Source organism: Aquarana catesbeiana, linkage group LG06 (assembly GCF_042186555.1).
Source record: "Aquarana catesbeiana isolate 2022-GZ linkage group LG06, ASM4218655v1, whole genome shotgun sequence".
Classification (NCBI taxonomy): domain Eukaryota; kingdom Metazoa; phylum Chordata; class Amphibia; order Anura; family Ranidae; genus Aquarana; species Aquarana catesbeiana.
This window is the reverse complement of record NC_133329.1, coordinates 406213029-406232545: the sequence shown is the minus strand read 5'-3', so window position 1 is coordinate 406232545 and position 19517 is coordinate 406213029. Positions and strand designations below refer to the sequence as shown.

General features: G+C 43.6%; 1 long non-coding RNA gene across 1 annotated transcript; it reads left to right on the top strand.

The window, feature by feature from the left end:
* Positions 1-1977: 1977 nt before the first annotated feature.
* On the top strand, positions 1978-18140 carry LOC141147829 (uncharacterized). The gene is made up of 3 exons (XR_012245159.1): positions 1978-2260; positions 17208-17366; positions 17503-18140. It is a non-coding gene; the product is annotated as an uncharacterized lncRNA (long non-coding RNA).
* The last annotated feature ends 1377 nt before the right edge of the window (positions 18141-19517 follow it).

Below are 19517 nucleotides of genomic sequence, written 5' to 3'. Positions count from 1 at the left end.
CCCATGCTATTTTTGACATGCCCTTGCCCATTAGCCAATTGGGCATTTTTAATTTGGAGAGATTTGGTTCGGGTTCAGCAACGTTGATCCAAACCCGGGGCAGTTGGGCTCATCCCTAGTAACAAATACCTGGAAGTGTAACACCGATTCACTACTCGGCTTGGATGCACTTAATTTGAAAATAGATTTCTAATGCTGTAATCTGACCGTGGTCATATTTATATAAAAAAAAAAATAAAAAAATAAAATATAAATAAAATAAAAATTTTGAACATAATTTTTTCATTTAATTTCCTCTCAATTTCTGTAGCTCATGCTGAAGTGAACATAAAAAAAAATGCCTCTGTTCTCTCCAACAATAAACCCGGGAATCTTCCACAGACATCAATCTTTCAATTTCCCTTCTGTGAGAAATAACGTAACTGCCTGAGCACATACCTCTCCGGTGTGAGTTTACCGCACTTTGTTTTTACTGGAAGGTGAAATATTTGATGATTACCCAAGGTGGCCATAACCGTGTTTTATGGACTCGGATCTGTGAAATTCTCCAACAGCTGTGTACCGCAATCATACATCATCTCACACAACGGGCACTCGGAATAGGCCTTGCTTCACGATCTCTTTTCGGTTTGCCTAAATTTTCCAATATTTTCTTTAAATTAAATGTCATTCTATTGTTCAACCCCTTACAGATGCTGCCAGTTTTATTAGCTGGTAGTAATTAATCATGTGCTGTAGGGCACTGAGTTGGCCTGTTGTAAAGCCCTGTTTGGCCACTAGATGTCCCCATAGTCAGAAGTCAGGGATGTTACTAGAGGTAAAGTGACACTAAATGATATCCTTATTCTCCAAAAATAATTCATAGAAATCTACTATTTAATGGTCCTGTAATCTATTTTTCACAAAATCACTACTTAATGGGTTTTTTGCTCCCTTACTGTAGTATCCTCTGTGAGCTCCTGAACCTCTCCCCCCCCCTCTCGCTTCCATTAGTTAGGAATGAGCAGTGCACGTTAGTTGTGGTCATTTACACTGCCTTATGCACACTATAAATCTCATAGTCCGTAGTCAATGTCAGAGAGGGAGAGGTTGGCTACGTTCCTTCATACTGTGGGTCCATAGAGAACAAACTCTCATTGTTATTCAAGTAGGAGAGGGGCTGGTATCTACGGGGGTCCCTTATTTTTAAAGTGGGCTTTAAGAATCTGATAAGCCCCTACTCCCAGACCCCAACAACCACTGGCCATGGTTGTGGAGAAGAGGACCTTGCCCCTGCCAAGGCAGGCCCCTTCCTCATCTTGAGGGCATGTGGTCAGGTATGGTTCAGGAAGGGATGGCATATGTGGCCTGGTATGGTTCAGGAGGAGACGGCATATGTGGCCTGGTATTGTTCAGGAAGGGACGGAATATGTGGCCTGGTATGGTTCAGGAAGGGACGGCATATGTGGCCTGGTATGGTTCAGGAAGGGATGGCATATGTGGCATGGTATGGATCAGGAAGGGACAGCATATGTGGCCTGGTATGGTTCAGGAAGGGACGGCATATATGGCCTGGTATGGTTCAGGAAGGAATGGAGGAGAAGATTTGGATGCCGCACACTGGATGTAGTCAAAAAACTTCACTTTATTGAAAAAATGGGATCATCAAAACAACAAGACTGTCATGCAGAAAGTACAGGTAAGCTGACGCGTTTCGCACTCAGGACTGAGTGCTTACTCATAGCTAACAAATATTAAAAAGACAAACTCTTATATAGCTCAATGGAGTATCACATGATTGCCCAATTAGATGGTCATTGAGTCTCAGCTGGAAGCCAATTTAATGAGGTCTCGGCATCTGCTGGCTATTTGGTGTGTTAACTGATTGAGAAATGTTTTCAAAACCGTGACATGTAAATAGATGACAAAGAATGTGAAAAAAGATGTGTATATATACAGGTCGGGTTACACCAAGAGGAAAAAATTGTCCATAAAAAAACAAGAAGGGGCGGTAGGAGACACAAGAACTCCAAACAACTCACATTACAGCTTGAGAGGCAAAATGAAGAAATGAGTTTCACCGTATTTAATATCTCAAAGAGACTTTTAAATGAAGAGGAGATCAACCTTCTATCAAAAGGCCTTAATTTTAGCCCTAATAGACATTTTGATTGATTTCACACTATTTTGGACGTTAACAGGTTTTCTCGCTTATTAACACTTAAGAAACACTTTGGTGGTTCTAGAGAAGAGGACGTTCCAGGGAACCTTGGCGAATCAGGTGAGTCTCCCCCTTCACCTATCTCTTTTAATGAAGTGTGTGCACTGCAAGATTTAATAACACTGGCAGATGATTCGGATCCACCCCCCATGGATCCCACTGATTTACAGTAAAAACTAATAATCAGATTTAAATCTGATTTTTACCCAGTGGCATCCAGGGGCAAAGATCTTGATGTATTTCAGAGGTTGGTGGAGGGGGAATTAACTCGCTTGGCTCTTTCCTATACTGTTTGAACATGGTCATAACACCTACACTATCATGAGTCCTTATAAAGAACATTTCATGTTCATTTTTTACATTTTCACGTTTTGTCAGCCATTTTCTATTTCCTCTTGTTTTGTGTTTCGGTCAGATGGTGCCAAAATAGGAGTTTTTTCCATCTATTGACCATTGGGGCCTATGTACAAACATATCCAATCTTATACATGAATATATAATATTTACCACCTTGATTGGTATATATGCCCGACAAGTTCCCCTACTCTGCATACTCAGTATAGTAACTATGGCAGAGCAGGAATTCCCAGGGAACCATGGCCAACAATAGATGTATGCAAAAGGTCATATTAATAATAGCAATATACAATATCTTTTATTGTTTCGCGATATCCATCATGTTCGGGTGTTTTATATACCTGACCAAAGTACAAGTTAATTTTATCTGAGGATGCATATCGCGACAATATTGAGATAAATAGTTTTATTCTATTTCGTTTTCTACACATTTCTGTGTTATTATATCTACCTTTTTTATCGTTTTCTTTTGATAATTATTCATGATTTGTATCATGAGGTTCACAATTTTATTTCATTATTATTTCTTTTATTCCAGCTCATTTTTCATTACATAGATATATATGGAAACTTTCATTGTCCTATACATCTTTCTAGTTGTGTAGGAAACACCTGATATATATATTAGGTTTTTACGCAATATGTTTTCACACTTTTTTACCTTATTTTATTTTATTCATTTATTTATTTTTATTTGTTCACATTTTGTACACCCTGTTGTCCATATACATATTTTTTTGGACACCTTGGGATCATAATTCAGATATATTAAGCTTATTTATATGTACATAAACTGACATACATTGTATCGTTTGTGTTTAGTGCTTATTTTGTGAGTGTAATGTTGCAATATGAATATGTAGTTTCTCTTTAGAATGCAGCATTATAACATTTCTTCTCATCGTCTTCATAGATTGGATTCACGTCGATCATTATATGCCTGTTTTCATCTGTTTCACTTGCCGGTGTTAATATCTGAGTATTGTATTAGTGGATTCATAAGATGTATTATTCCAATATGTTTTGTTTGGAGGTCTTGGCATTTGCTGACACACATATACTGAGACATGCTTTTATATGAGCCACCCGAGACGGATCACAAACTAACATATTTTAACATTTAGAATCACTACGCTACAAGTCAGTCTACTGGGACCCTGCATATATCACTGCCATTTGACCAGATCAGGGCTACCCTGATCAGCGTGATTTTATGTCTTCATATCCCAGCCTATAGTATCTTACTTGTTTTTCATTTGTCCCTTTTTGTGATCCATTAAACTTGGGTGACTGGCCGAGACCTCTACCAACTTTATTACCATCACTATAATTCCATCTAGACATTTAGTGTGACACAGACTAGCGGCGTTCTATTACTTTGAACACCGCTGCTTCATTCTTGAAATTCTACACACACCCTGCTCTCGGCCAGGCTCATCATTTAGAATCATTACGTTACAAGTCAGTCTACTGGGACCCTGCATATATCACTGCCATTTGACCAGATCAGGGCAACCTTTATCAGCGTGATTTTATGTCTTTGAATCCCACAGTTCATTTTTATTATTATAGGGCCCTATATGTACCTTGTTATCAACCGCGGGCACATCACGCATTATTTCAGGTCACATTGCTCTATATTTCACCTGTATTATTCCGGCTTATTATAGAGAGCTTCATCCACTTCACCGGCATATTATAGAGAGTCTCATCATATTTATATATTTTGTTCACATATAGTTTCATTACATTCACTCTTCACATTTACTTTGCACGTTGTCTGAATATTTGTATCAATATGTTTTCTCTTTTTTTAATGAGAAATATTTTTTACACATTTTTTCCTTTCACTTAATAGTAACCCCTTTTTTTGATACTTATCACCTTTCATATATACACGTTATAGAAGTATATTCATTATTATATACACGTTTATTGATAGGATTCACTATATATATATACACACATATATATTTTTTGCCTACACATGTGCATATACACATCTTTTTTCACATTCTTTGTCATCTATTTACATGTCACGGTTTTGAAAACATTTCTCAATCAGTTAACACACCAAATAGCCAGCAGATGCCGAGACCTCATTAAATTGGCTTCCAGCTGAGACTCAATGACCATCTAATTGGGCAATCATGTGATACTCCATTGAGCTATATAAGAGTTTGTCTTTTTAATATTTGTTAGCTATGAGTAAGCACTCAGTCCTGAGTGCGAAACGTGTCAGCTTACCTGTACTTTCTGCATGACAGTCTTGTTGTTTTGATGATCCCATTTTTTCAATAAAGTGAAGTTTTTTGACTACATCCAGTGTGCGGCATCCAAATCTTCTCCTCCATTCAAGCCTGCTTTGCCTAGCATTCAGCCAGCACCTGGAGCTCTTCTGCTCTGAAACTTCTACTTACACCTGGGTCAGTGTCAGCCTGAGCGGTGGAAACACTTTCCATGGTTCAGGAAGGGACGGCATATGTGGCCTGGTATGGTTCGGGAGGGGAAGACATATGTGGCCTGGTATGGTTCAGGAAGGAACGGCATATGTTGCCTGGTATGGTTCAGGAAGGGACGGCATATGTGGCCTGGTATGGTTCTGGAGGGGACGGCATATGTGGCCTGGTATGGTTCAGGAGGGGACGGCATATGTGGTCTGGTATGGTTCTGGAGGGGACGGCATATGTGGCCTGGTATGGTTCAGGAGGGGACGGCATATGTGGTCTGGTATGGTTCAGGAAGGGACGGCATATGTGGCCTGGTATGGTTCTGGAGGGGACGGCATATGTGGCCTGGTATGGTTCAGGAAGGGACGGCATATGTGGCCTGGTATGGTTCTGGATGGGGACGGCATATGTGGCCTGGTATGGTTCAGGAAGGGACGGCATATGTGGCCTGGTATGGTTCTGGAGGGGAAGGTATATGTGGCCTGGTATGGTTCGGGAGGGGACGGCATATGTGACCTGGTATGGTTCAGGAAGGGACGGCATATGTGGCCTGGTATGGTTCGGAAGGGGAAGGCATATGTGGCCTGGTATGGTTCAGGAAGGGACGGCATATGTGGCCTGGTATGGTTCAGGAAGGGATGGCATATGTGGCCTGGTATGGTTCTGGAGGGGACGGCATATGTGGCCTGGTATGGTTCAGGAGGGGACGGCATATGTGGTCTGGTATGGTTCAGGAAGGGACGGCATATGTGGCATGGTATGGTTCAGGAAGGGACGGCATATGTGGCCTGGTATGGTTCAGGAAGGGACGGCATATGTGGCCTGGTATGGATCAGGAAGGGACAGCATATGTGGCCTGGTATGGTTCAGGAAGGGACGACATATATGGCCTGGTATGGTTCAGGAAGGGACGGCATATCTGGCCTGGTATGGTTCGGGAGGGGAAGGCATAAGTGGCCTGGTATGGTTTGGGAAGGGACGGCATATGTGGCCTGGTATGGTTCAGGAAGGGATGGCATATGTTCCCTGGTATGGTTCTGGAGGGGACAGCATATGTGGCCTGGTATGGTTCAGGAAGGGACGGCATATGTGGCCTGTTATGGTTCGGAAGGGGAAGGCATATGGCCTGGTATGGTTCGGGAAAGGACGGCATATGTGGCCTGGTATGGTTCAGGAAAGGACGGCATATGTGGCCTGGTATGGTGCTGGAGGGGAAGGCAAATGTGGCCTGGTATGGTTCGGGAGGGGACGGCATATGTGGCCTGGTATGGTTCAGGAGGGGACGGCATATGTGGCCTGGTATGGTTCAGTAAGGGAAGGCATATATGGCCTGGTATGGTTCAGGAAGGGACGACATATGTGGCCTGCTATGGTTTAGTAAGGGAAGGCATATGCGGCCTGGTATGGTTCGGGAGCGCGGCTAAGAACTTAGCCACACTCTAACAGGAAGTCAGATAACTTATTATTATTATTATTATTATTATACAGTATTTATACTCAGAATACTGCTCCGGTACTTGCTTCAGCTACTCACTGTGGTCCCTGGTAATAAGGCGGTTGGTCCCCTTAGTGGCGACAGCTTCCCCTCTACCTCCGACCACGACAGGTTCTCCGGCCGGCAGAACGGTTGCAAGCCACAATCCCAACCCTGCTCTGCTCTCTTGCTTCTGGATAGGCCCTCATACAGCCTAGCAGCCAGACGTGCCCGGGATAGGCCCAAACTCCGGCCTAGCAGCCCGTGGCACATGACACACGTCCACCCAGACAGCCATCCAAGTGGCACAGAACTCCGATAACCTGACTCCACCCAAATATATAGGTTCTCCCAGAAGGCCAAGGGATTTAAGAAAACCCCTGCCTATTGGCTGGGATACCCAATATACCCATAATCTGACCTTGCCGTGTCCTTCTCATATCTAATGCCACCAGGTACCCGGCCACCTAGCGGCAAAAGAGAAAACTGCAGCAATTACAGACTTATGCCGCTTACACACGAGCGGACTTTTCAACCAGACTGGTCCGATGGACCGAGTCCGGCGGACAATTCGACCATGTGTGGGCTTCATCGGACCTTCAGTGGACTTTTTTGGTCGAAAATCTGACAGACTTTAGATTTGGAACATGTTTCAAATCTTTCTGACGGACTCAAGTCTGGTCGAAAAGTCCGCTTGTCTGTATTCTAGTCCGACGGACGAAAACCGACGCTAGGGCAGATATTGGCTACTGGCTATCAACTTCCTTATTTTAGTCCGGTCGTACACAATCACGTACGAATCCGTCGGACTTTGGTGTGATCTTGTGTAGGCAAGTCCGTTAGTTGGGAAAGTCCGTCGGAAGTCCGCCGAAAGTCTGTCGGATAGACCGTCGGACCAGTCCGGTCGAAAAGTCCGCCCTTGTGTACGCTGCATTAGAGTGAAATCCATTGGTCCTTAACAATTAGCCAAGATAGCTATACCTGGCCGGTAAATTTAGGAGTAACCCTGCTTAAACACCAGGGTGCTACACAGGGTTGAGGCAGGTAGCAGACAAAGTGTAATCCAGAGAGAGTACAAGGTCAAGGCAGGTAGCAGACGAAGCCAAATCCAGAGACGGCTCAATATCAGGGCAGACATCTGGCAAAGCATAATCCAGAGATAGTACAAGGTTCAGGCAGGTGGCAGACGAAGCCCAATTCAGAGACGATCCAAGGTCAGGGCAGACAGCAATCAGAAGAGTAGTCTATGATCCATACAAGGTGGTCAATAACAGGACAATCCAAACACAAGGCAACATGGACAAGAACAAATAAGGCAAACCAAGGGTACAGGAGCTCTGTAGCAAAAAGCGTTCACAAGCCTAGAGCCCTGGACTTGGGATGCTCAAATAGAGCACCACAACCAATTACAATAGATAGGGCTAGGCAGACAGAGCTGGCCCCAATGAGGAACCCCCCCCAAGAGCACTCATTGCTTCCATAGCCAGGCCTATTATCCGGCAGTCTCCAAAACTCAGGCCGGACAGGAGAGGCTTGCTGGGTAGTAGGCAACTCCCGTACTCTTACCAGTGTTGCTCCTAACTCCCCCAACCTAAGCTCTGCTGTACAGGGGACTGTAATAACGTGTATTACTAAATACAGAGCTGCATTAATTTGTTTCTTTATTATCTGCTGAGAGTTTGGCTTTATATATTATCATCCAGGAGAAAGCATGGACACCTTCCTTCTCATGCCCTTTAAGCACAGATCTTTATCAACAACTCTACAGAGAACATAATTCAAGAGGCAGCTACCAAGAAAAGGATAAATGCTTTAAGTGCAAATGTTCCGTCTTTATCCATCGCACATTCAGTGTTCATTACTCCTGTAATGAGTTGTGGATAAAACCCCATCAGCTTCCCGGCCTCATAGACTCCATTAGAAGCTATTAAGTGTGTCACAGCTACTGCAATTCAACCAAGATGTATTATAATTTAATGTATATTAACATACATCCCCTGTGTGTGGCAGAAATGATCCCTAAAAGAGAAAACAACGTTCGTGGAACGGCGGTGTAAGGTAGAGTATCATAGATCAAGATAATGAAGTCAGGGCCAAGCACCCAGCAATGCCTGGGAGTCATATGTAGGGATAAGCGCAGTGTTCCGTCCAGGGGCGGACTGACCATTCGGGCACTCGGGCACTGCCCGAGGGCCCCATGCCACTAAGGGGCCCCATAAAGGTTGTCAGCCTCAATAAAACCAGGGACAGTATGTAAAGATCTGTGTTTTTTTTTTTTAAATTCCAAGATTATAGCTGCCCCGCCTCTCCAGTACCTTTTCAGTGTGTGTATGTGTATTCTGTGTGTGTATACTGTGTGTGTATATTGTGTGTCTGTGTGTGTATACTGTGTGGCCCCATAATCTATTGCCTGGGGGCCCCATAATCTTCTCCTATTGCCCGGGGGCCCCATAATCTCCTATTGGCCGGGGGCCCCATGATTTGTCAGTCCGCCCCTGGTTCTGTCCAATCATAAGTTAGTGTGCTCAGCGTGGACAACCGTGACAGCTTCTGGCTGTCAATGGTTGCTAAAGAAAACAGCAGCTACATCCTTACTAACCACTGATATCACGTGATCCATTCACTTACTGGGAATCCACGGCCACATAAACAAATGGGCAGGGAATGGAGTTGGGTTACATCATTGCCTAAATATGGCCATATATGGGAAATGATGTCAGTGGTTGTTAAAGTGGTGTTCCACCCAAAAAAAAAAAAAAAATTCATGAATGTGCCTAAAAAAAAAAAAAAAAAAAAATATTTGGAATTTTTTTTTTTTTTTTACTCACCTCTAAATGGCTGTTGCTAGGGGGTCCCTCGTAGTCTGCCTCCTTCAGTGCCAGGGCTGGTGACATCACTTCCCCTCGGCGCAGGAAGGGCTCAGCTCTGCTCCCTCTTGTCAATCATCTGGGACACGTGACAGGTCCCAGATGACTGCGCGGCCAATCACGGCGCGCGGCACCGCTCGCGCATGCGCAGTGGGTGCCCCGCTGTGAAGCCACAGCCAGGCGCCCACAGTTGCAATGTCGACGCCACCGAATGGAGGGGGAGATGAGTGGGGCTTCGATCCCCCGCATCGCTGGACCCTGGGACAGGTAAGTGTCCGATTATTAAAAGTCAGCAGCTGCAGTATTTTTAGCTGCTGACTTTTAATTTTTTTTTTTTTTTTTTTAAATGGGAGCTCCTCTTTAAGGAAGCAGTGGCTGCTGTGTTATTACTGACCACTTGCCCCATTCACTAATATGCTATATTGTCAAAAGTATCGGGACTGTAAGTATTTACTGTAAGAGCGGCAAGGATGTGGAATTCCCTTCCACAGACGGTGGTCTCAGTGGGGAGCATCGATAGCTTCAAAAAACGATTAGATAAGCACCTGAACGACCTCAACATACAGGGATATACAATGTAATACTGACATATAATCACACACATGGGTTGGACTTGATGGACTTGTGTCTTTTTTCAACCTCACCTACTATGTAACTATGAAATTGTCCAAAATGTCTTGGTATGCTGATGCCTCAAGAGTTCCCTTCACTGAAACTAAGGGGCCAAGCCCAACCCCTGAAAAACAACCCCACACCATAATCCCCCCTCCACCAAATGATTTGGACTAGTGCACAAAGCAAGGTCCATAAAGACATGGATGAGCGAGTTTGGGGTGGAGAAACGTGACTGGCCTGCACAGAGTCCTGACCTCAACCCGATAGAACACTTTGGGATGAATTAGACTGCGAGCCAGACCTTCTTGTCCAACATCAGTGACTGACCTCACAAATGCTCTTCTGGAAAAATGGTCAAACATTCCCATAGACACACTCCTAAACCTTGTGGACGGCCTTCCCAGAAGAGTTGAAGCTGTTATAGCTGCAAAGGGTGGGCCAACTCAATATTGAACCCTAACCACAAGAAAGGAGTTCCCCTAGGTGGACTTTACCGGCACTTGCATGATAGAAACAAGTTTTTAGAAATAGAAGCTATAATGCATCATAAAAAGGTGTAAATTTTATTCAATTAGAGAGATACAAATATTAAAAACAGAGTGGATATCATCCATAACAAAGCAGTGCTAATGGGTAAATACATAAAACAGTCAAGTAATTAACAATGGTGAAAAGGAACCTCTTTTCAAGCCCGACGCGTTTCGGGGTGTTTAGTGTATCTAGGGTCCTTCTTCAGGGGCATGATCGAAAAGAGGGGTTCATCTAAATGTGTTGAAAAAAATAATATACATATAAATCAGCATGTAAGAGTATGGACAGGGGTCAAATAGTACACAGTAGATATCCAATGGGGGTTTTTTATGATCCAATGATCACCTACCTGGGAAAGTTCCATTAACTACTTGTAGGAAGAGGTTTAAAAACACAAAGCCACTGAAAAAAGCAGGGTGTCGGTGGGCAATTTAGGATGTGGAGGGTATACGTGCTATTAATAGATGGTATAGGTTGCAGAAAGATAAGCAATAATTTCCATATAGGAGTATAACACTATACCCATCCCGCCCGACCCGGGCATGCGCTAGCCAGAGCGGAAAGCTGAGGTCACAGGAAGGCGCCCCTAAAAAATGAAAAAATTAAGGTACTTTTAGCAGAGATGCACTATATAAAAAAAGAAAATAATGCCAAAGTGACAGACCAAAAAAGGGTGTGCAAAAGATATGCATCTATATTTCATATTATGGTGGTAGCCGTCAAGTATATGCATATAAAGAACCAAATAGTCAAGGCTAAATGACAGAGGAGGGGCGAAAATAATATACAAAAATAAATAATAATGGAAATGGTAATGTACTTAATAAAAAGCAGAGGTAATAAACGTATGTATATAATAAGATAATTATTGAAATAGGATTAGTGCATGTTGGGAGAAATGCCTAGTTAAAAGTATATGGTGAGAAGATATATATGTTCAAATGGGTACATATATCATAAGAGATTTGTTGGATAAGGGGCTAAATAATTTGGACAAAAATGACATGAAGATATTACATCCATATGTCAAAGACGAATATAGTCCTAAAAAGGACGTGTGTATAAGTTTCCAATAGCCTACAACAAATAGGATATTACCATAGCAGGGTAGAGGATTAGGTACTAAAAAGGAGAGATATCAGACATCTATAATAATGGTCTTTAAAGATCCTTGAGAAGGAACAAAATGAGCAAACAATGTAAGTAAATGAACATACCTGTGAGGACCAGAGTGTTACAAAACGGCCAGCCACGCAAACCTGCATCCAGCATATAGAGCGCTATAGCAGGAAGTGAGTGGGGCCGGTTTAAATGTATGACAGACTCCAATCAGCTGGCGTCAATAAGACGCACAGCTGTGTAGTGGAGGCCGACAGCTGGGACGCCCAATAAGGCCTCCCGAAGTGAGGGTGCGCGGCGACGCTCCTACCGCGCATGCGCGAAGGCGCAATGACGTTGGAGCGACGTCGCGCACACCCGCCCCACCGACACGGAAGTGCCTCACCGGCGAACTGAGCATGCTCGCCGGAGTGGCAACATGGAGGCGGTGGGCGCAAGGCGGAGCCTTGACTATTTAGCCTTGACTATTTGGTTCTTTATATGCATATACTTGACGGCTACCACCATAATATGAAATATAGATGCATATCTTTTGCACACCCTTTTTTGGTCTGTCACTTTGGCATTATTTTCTTTTTTTATATAGTGCATCTCTGCTAAAAGTACCTTAATTTTTTCATTTTTTAGGGGCGCCTTCCTGTGACCTCAGCTTTCCGCTCTGGCTAGCGCATGCCCGGGTCGGGCGGGATGGGTATAGTGTTATACTCCTATATGGAAATTATTGCTTATCTTTCTGCAACCTATACCATCTATTAATAGCACGTATACCCTCCACATCCTAAATTGCCCACCGACACCCTGCTTTTTTCAGTGGCTTTGTGTTTTTAAACCTCTTCCTACAAGTAGTTAATGGAACTTTCCCAGGTAGGTGATCATTGGATCATAAAAAACCCCCATTGGATATCTACTGTGTACTATTTGACCCCTGTCCATACTCTTACATGCTGATTTATATGTATATTATTTTTTTCAACACATTTAGATGAACCCCTTTTTTCGATCATGCCCCTGAAGAAGGACCCTAGATACACTAAACACCCCGAAACGCATCGGGCTTGAAAAGAGGTTCCTTTTCACCATTGTTAATTACTTGACTGTTTTATGTATTTACCCATTAGCACTGCTTTGTTATGGATGATATCCACTCTGTTTTTAATATTTGTATCTCTCTAATTGAATAAAATTTACACCTTTTTATGATGCATTATAGCTTCTATTTCTAAAAACTTGTTTCTATCATGCAAGTGCCGGTAAAGTCCACCTAGGGGAACTCCTTTCTTGTGTTTATGTACTATTGGACGTGGCACGGCCTCCTTCCTAAATAAGTTGGTCTCCCTTCTTTGTTCAATATTGAACCCTACGGACTAAGACTGGGATGCCATTAAAGTTCATGTGCGTGTAAAGGCAGGTGTCCCAATACTTTTGACAATATAGTGTATGCATTACTTTTTTGAATAGACGGGCCCATAGCCGAAATGTAAAAATTGCTCTGGAGGGGAATGTACAGTTGAGGGGGCTGAAGAGGTTAAATGTTTCCTGGAGGATATGAAACAGTTCAGAAAAGCAAAATAAAAAAAGTAAAAAATACACTTAACATTCCTGTATGTGGAGAGTTCCTGTGGAATTTCCTGACCTCTCCCGTGAAACACTCGAAAACTCCACTTCAGCCATAGAAGAGGAAGACCACAGGATGGGGGGGGGGGGGGGGATCTCACAATATTGACCTGAGTTTAGCCGTCCCCGAGAGTCAATTTCACAGCAAATACTTTGCTAGGCGATGTCCTGAATATACAACAATAACAGCTGACACAGCATGAGGCAGATTATTAAAGTAGAACTCAGACCCCTTTCACACCAAGGCGTTTTTGCAGCGTTTTAGCGCTACAAAATAACGCTATTAAAATGCTCCCCATGCATCTCAATGGACCCTTTCGCACTGAGGCGTTGAGCTGGTGAGGCGTTGAGAAAAGTCCTGCAAGCAGCATCTTTGGAGCAGCTTTTGGAGCTTTGAAAAAAAGCGCTTCAAAAACGCCCCTCTCCATTGAAACAAATTGAAAACGCTGTAAAAATGCCTGAATAGCGCCTATAATCCGCCCTGAGCAGTAGAAAAGCCACATGATCTCACAAAAAGGTAAACATGCAAGCAGAAAAGAGAACGTCTACAGCAACGGGACTGAAATTGTGGGAAGGTCAGAATGATTAAACAGACCATCAAAGTGCCAAAAAAAAACAAAATTAAAGTGCCAAAAAAAAAGAATTAATCCCAGAAAAATGAAGATTTGAAGTAAAACAAGAAACTGCTTGTTACCAGGGCCGGACTGACCACTGAGCCACTCGGGCACTGCCTGAGGGCCCTGGGCCACTAGGGGGCCCCATCAGGGTTGCCAGCCTCAGTAAAACCAGGGACAGTATGGACCAGGGACAGCCAATAGACAGTATGGACCAGGGACAGTATGGACCAGGGACAGCTAATAGACAGTATGGACCAGGGACAGTATGGACCAGGGACAGCTAATAGACAGTATGGACCAGGGACAGCTAATAGACAGTATGGACCAGGGACAGTACGGACCAGGGACAGCATGGACCAGGGACAGCTAATAGACAGTATGGACCAGGGACAGCCAATAGAAACATGTATGTGTATACTGTGTGTGTGTATACTATGTGACCCCATAATCTCTGATTGCCTGGGGACCCCATAGCTGCTGGCAGGACTTTTCCTGACGTCCTGCCAGCGCCCCGCTCCAGTGTGAAAGCCCTCGGGCTTTCACACTGAAAACAATGGAGCGGCTGTTTGAGGGCGGATTGCAGGCTCTATTTTTAATGCTATAGCGCCTGCAAAACGCCCTCAGTGTGAAAGGGGTCTTATCCCGCTCCCACTAGTCCCAAATCCCTAACCCTAATCCCGCTCCCACTAGTCCCAAATCCCTAATCCTGCTCCCACTAGTCCCAAATCCCTAATCCCGCTCCCACTAGTCCCAAATCTCTAATCCTAATCCTGCTCCCACTAGTCCCGAATCCCTAACCCTAATTCCACTCCTACTAGTCCCAAATCCCTAATCCCAACCCTAATCCCGCTCCCACCAGTCCCAAAACCAGAACCCTAATCCCGCTCCCACTAGCCCCAAATCCCTAACCCTATTCCCACTAGTTCCAAATCCCAACCCTAATCCCACTCCCACTAGTCCCAAAACCAGAACCCTAATCCTAATCCCGCTCCCACTAGTCCCAAATTCCTAATCCCAACCCTAATCCCGCTCCCACCAGTCCCAAATCCCTAACCCTAATCACGCTCCCACTAGTCCCAAATCACGCTCCCACTAGTCCCAAAATCAGAACCCTAATCCCGCTCCCACTAGTCTCAAATCCCTAATCCCAACCCTAATCTTGCTCCCCCCAGTCCCAAAACCAGAACCCTAATCCCGCTCCCACTAGCCCCAAATCCCTAATCCCACTCCCACTAGTCCTTAATCCCAACCCTAATCCCGCTCCCAATAGTCCCAAAAGCAGAACCCTAACCCCGCTCCCACTAGTCCCAAATCTGTAACCCTAATCCCACTCCCACTAGTCACTAATCCCAACCCTAATCCTGCTCCCACTAGTCCCAAATCCCTAACCACACTCCCACTAGTCCCAAATCCCAACCCTAATCCCGCTCCCACTAGTCCCAAAACCAGAACCCTAATCCCGCTCCCACTAGTCCCAAATTCCTAATCCCAACCCTAATCCCGCTCCCACCAGTCCCAAAACCAGAACCCTAATCACGCTCCCACTAGCCCCAAATCCCTAGCCCTAATCCCACTCCCACTAGTCCCAAAACCAGAACCCTAATCCCAAACCTAATCCTGCTCCCACTAGTCCCAAAACCAGAACCCTAATCCCGCTCCCACTAGTCCCAAATCCCTAATTCCGCTCCCACTAGTCCCAAATCCCTAACCTTAATCACGCTCTCACTAGTCCCAAATCCCTAATCCCACTCCCACTAGTCCCAAAACCAGAACCCTAATCCCGCTCCCACTAGCCCCGAATCCCTAACCCTAATCCCACTCCCACTAATCCCTAATCCCAACCCTAATCCCGCTCCCACCAGTCCCAAAACCAGAACCCTAATCCCGCTCTCACTAGCCCCAAATCCCTAACCCTAATCCCACTAGTCCCAAATCCCTAATCCTGCTCCCAATAGTCCCAAAAGCAGAACCCTAACCCTAATCCTGCTCCCACTAGTGCCAAATCTCTAATCCCACTAGTCCCAAATCCCTAATCCCAACCCTAATCCCGCTCCCAATAGTCCCAAAAGCAGAACCCTAACCCTAATCCCGCTCCCACTAGTCCCAAATCCCTAATCAAAACCCTAATCCCACTCCCACTAATCACAAATCCAGAAACGTAATCACATTCAGTAGTGATGTTTGAAAGTTATTGATTACATATATAAAAGAAAAAAAAAACATACATTGTATTAGGTTTATTACATGACACAAAATATACAGTATGCAATAAACTCAAAATACTATATAATACAAAAGAGACACAACGTTTTATATTTTTAAATGCGTGTTTAAATAGAATAAGGAATTGTTCTAAGCTAATCAAAAACTATTTAACGGTGTTACAACAAATACATATTGCAAATATCTTCAAATATCTTTGAATAGAAGAAAATATGTTTTAATGCATGGATTGAAGAAAGGGTTATATCATATCACCCTGCCAACTAAGTTGACTAGCAGGGCTCATGAAATAATCCGCCAATTTATCCATTACTGTGAATCCAACTGTCGGACCACGAACATGGACAAACTCAGCAGGTTCTAAATTGTGTGCCAAAGTGTCCTCAAAATTTACACCATCTCTCTCCCATACCAAATTATGTAGAACACATGCTGCTTTTATTACTAGAATTTTCTATTTTCTATTGGTTTGTGGAAAATTTGCCATTTGTTGCCAAGTATTCCAAAAGCACATTCTACTAGCCTGCGTGCCCAGAGACGGTAAATGAATATTCTCTTTCGGGGGTCGAGATTCCTCTGTGAGTATGGTTTCATTAGGTGTTCATTAATAGCGAATGCCTCGTCAGCCACAAACACAAAAGGCATATCTGGATTTTCAGTCCCAGGTAGTGGTTTGTTCTCTGGTAAATCTAGTTTCTTTGCAACTAGCCACTTTCCAAACTTAGAATTTTGGAATACAGTTGAGTCTGCACAACTTCCAAATGCTCCGATATCAACAAATAAGAATTTGTAGTCTGCATCTACAACAGCCATAAGAACAATTGAAAAATACTTCTTGTAATTAAAATATCTGCTTCCACTGTAACAGGGTTTTATAACCCTAATGTGTTTTCCATCAATAGTTCCCAGGCAATTAGGAAAGTTCGTTTTACTCCAGAAGCGATCGGCAACATCCTTTCACTTCTCTTTATTTGATAATGGCATGAATTCTTTCTTTAGATTCCATATAGCACACGTTAGCTTCACAATCTCATTAATCGTCAATATTCCTATGCAATATTCATATTGTAGTGATGTGCAGCTATTTCCTGTGGCAAGATATCTGTAAATAAACATACAATATAATTTCATATCTTTCAGTTGAACAACTTAAAAAATGTTGGAAAACCTTGAAAGGCAACTACAGGAGGGAGCTAAAAAACAAACACAAACAAGAAGTGGGTCAGGTGACAAAAAATCTAGAGTTTATTGCCATTTTTTGGACCTTCGATTTCTAAAACCAGTGATGGAGCTGAGGGAGTAAGTATATCATCATGAAGGGTTATTAATTTCAATATATATACATATATATATATATATATATATATATATATATATATATATATATATATATATATACATATATAGTGATTGTTTTTTCTATATTTCTTTTCAGGACTGAATGCAACGTGGACTCGAAAAACGGAGGATGAGCAGGATACCGAGCAGCAGGAGGATGTGGCTGATCCTCCATTGTCAATTTGTCCTTCATTTTAGGAAAATGAGCCACACAATCCAATCGATAACGAATTGGAGCCAGCACAAATTAGAGAAAAATATAAAACCAAACAGCGACAATGTGAAGACTTTGTGGAGGTGGTAAAGCAGATGTTGGCTGCACATCACAAAGAAATGGGGGAAAGTGCTGACTTTACCAGAAGTCTAATACCACTCAGATTCTGTTGACAAAAAATCGCAATGTTCAATGCGAAGTGATATTCTTAAGGTCATTGAATCATATCAGAACAAAAGTTGTCCATCCTCCAGACCAGACGTCAATGTGCAAAACAGTGGGATGTATTCCAATTTTGAATCTAGACCCGTACAATATCCTGGCCCTTCCAATCTACAATACCCTGCTCCATCTTCTGTCCAGTACCCCGGACCACCAATGTATCCCATCCTACCTCCTCCCACCTATGACACTGCCCGTGTCCCAATGTATAGGGCACGACAAACTCATCCTCCTCCCCGTCGAGAGGAGTCCCATGCCACCCCTCCCTTATATCATGATCTATAATTTTATATGTTTTGATTGTTAGATTATTATTGTTTCCATTACTAACAAGTTTAAATTTGTTAATAAAGATTATATGTTAAAAAAACATAAAAAAATTCAATTATCAAAGTTGTTTTATTGTTGTATACTAGTTTATTGTTATCTATCACCTTTTTCTACTGTTTGATTGAAAAAAAATATATATTGAGTAAAATAAATATTTGTTTTTGCAATTATGTTGTTTTTATTCAATACTTGATATACTTTATTACTTTGTCTACTTATATACACCATTATAAACTTATCTTAGTGTTATAAGCAAACATTCACACGGAGGTATTGCCTCTCTGTAGTTGGTATCATGTCTCAGTAAGGCAGGCGACAACATATCAAGAAGAAAGTCAAATCTGGGACAGAAAATAGGTAATATGTTTACACTACTGTGGGTTTATGATTTGGGACTAGTGGGAGCGGGATTAGGGTTGGGATTAGGGTTAGGGATTTGGGACTAGGGGGAGAGGGATTAGGGTTCTGGTTTTAGGACTAGTGGAAGTGGGATTAGGGACTTGGGACTAGTGGGAGCGGGTTTAGGGATTTGGGACTAGTGGGAGCGGGGTTAGGCCCCTTTCACACTGGGGCGGTTTGCAGGCGTTATTGTGCTAAAAATACCGCCTGCAAACCGCCCCAAAACAGCCTAGGGCTTTCACACTGAAGCGATGCGCTGGCAGGAGAAGAAAAAATCTCCTGCAAGCCGCATCTTTGGAGCGGTGAAGGAGCGGTGTATTCACTGCTCCTGCCCATTGAAATCAATGGGACAGCGTGGCTATACCGCAGCAATACCGCGGCTATAGCCGTGCTATACAAGTGGTTTTAACCCTTTTTTGGCCGCCAGCGGGGGGTTAAAACCGCACCGCTAGCGGCCAAATACCGTGGTAAAACAGCGCTACAAAATAGCGCTGTTTTACCACCGATGCCCCCTACCGCCCCAGTGTGAAAGCAGCCTTAGGGATTTGGGACTAGTGGGAGTGGGATTAGGGTTTGGGATTTGGGACTAGTGGGAGCGGGGTTAGGTTTCTGGTTTTGGGACTAGTGGATGTGGGATTAGGGTTAGGGATTTGGGACTAGTGGGAGCGGGAGTAGGGTTAGGGATTTGGGACTAGTGGGAGCGGGATTAGGGTTAGGGATTTGGGACTAATGGGAGCGGGATTAGGGTTGGGATTAGGGTTAGGGATTTTTGACTAGTGGGAGCGGGATTAGGGTTAGGGATTTGGGACTAGTGGGAGCGGGAGTAGGGTTAGGGATATGGGACTAGTGGCAGCGGGATTAGGGTTAGGGATTTGGGACTAGTGGGAGCGGGATTAGGGTTGGGATTAGGGTTAGCGTTAGGGATTTTTGACTAGTGGGAGCGGGAT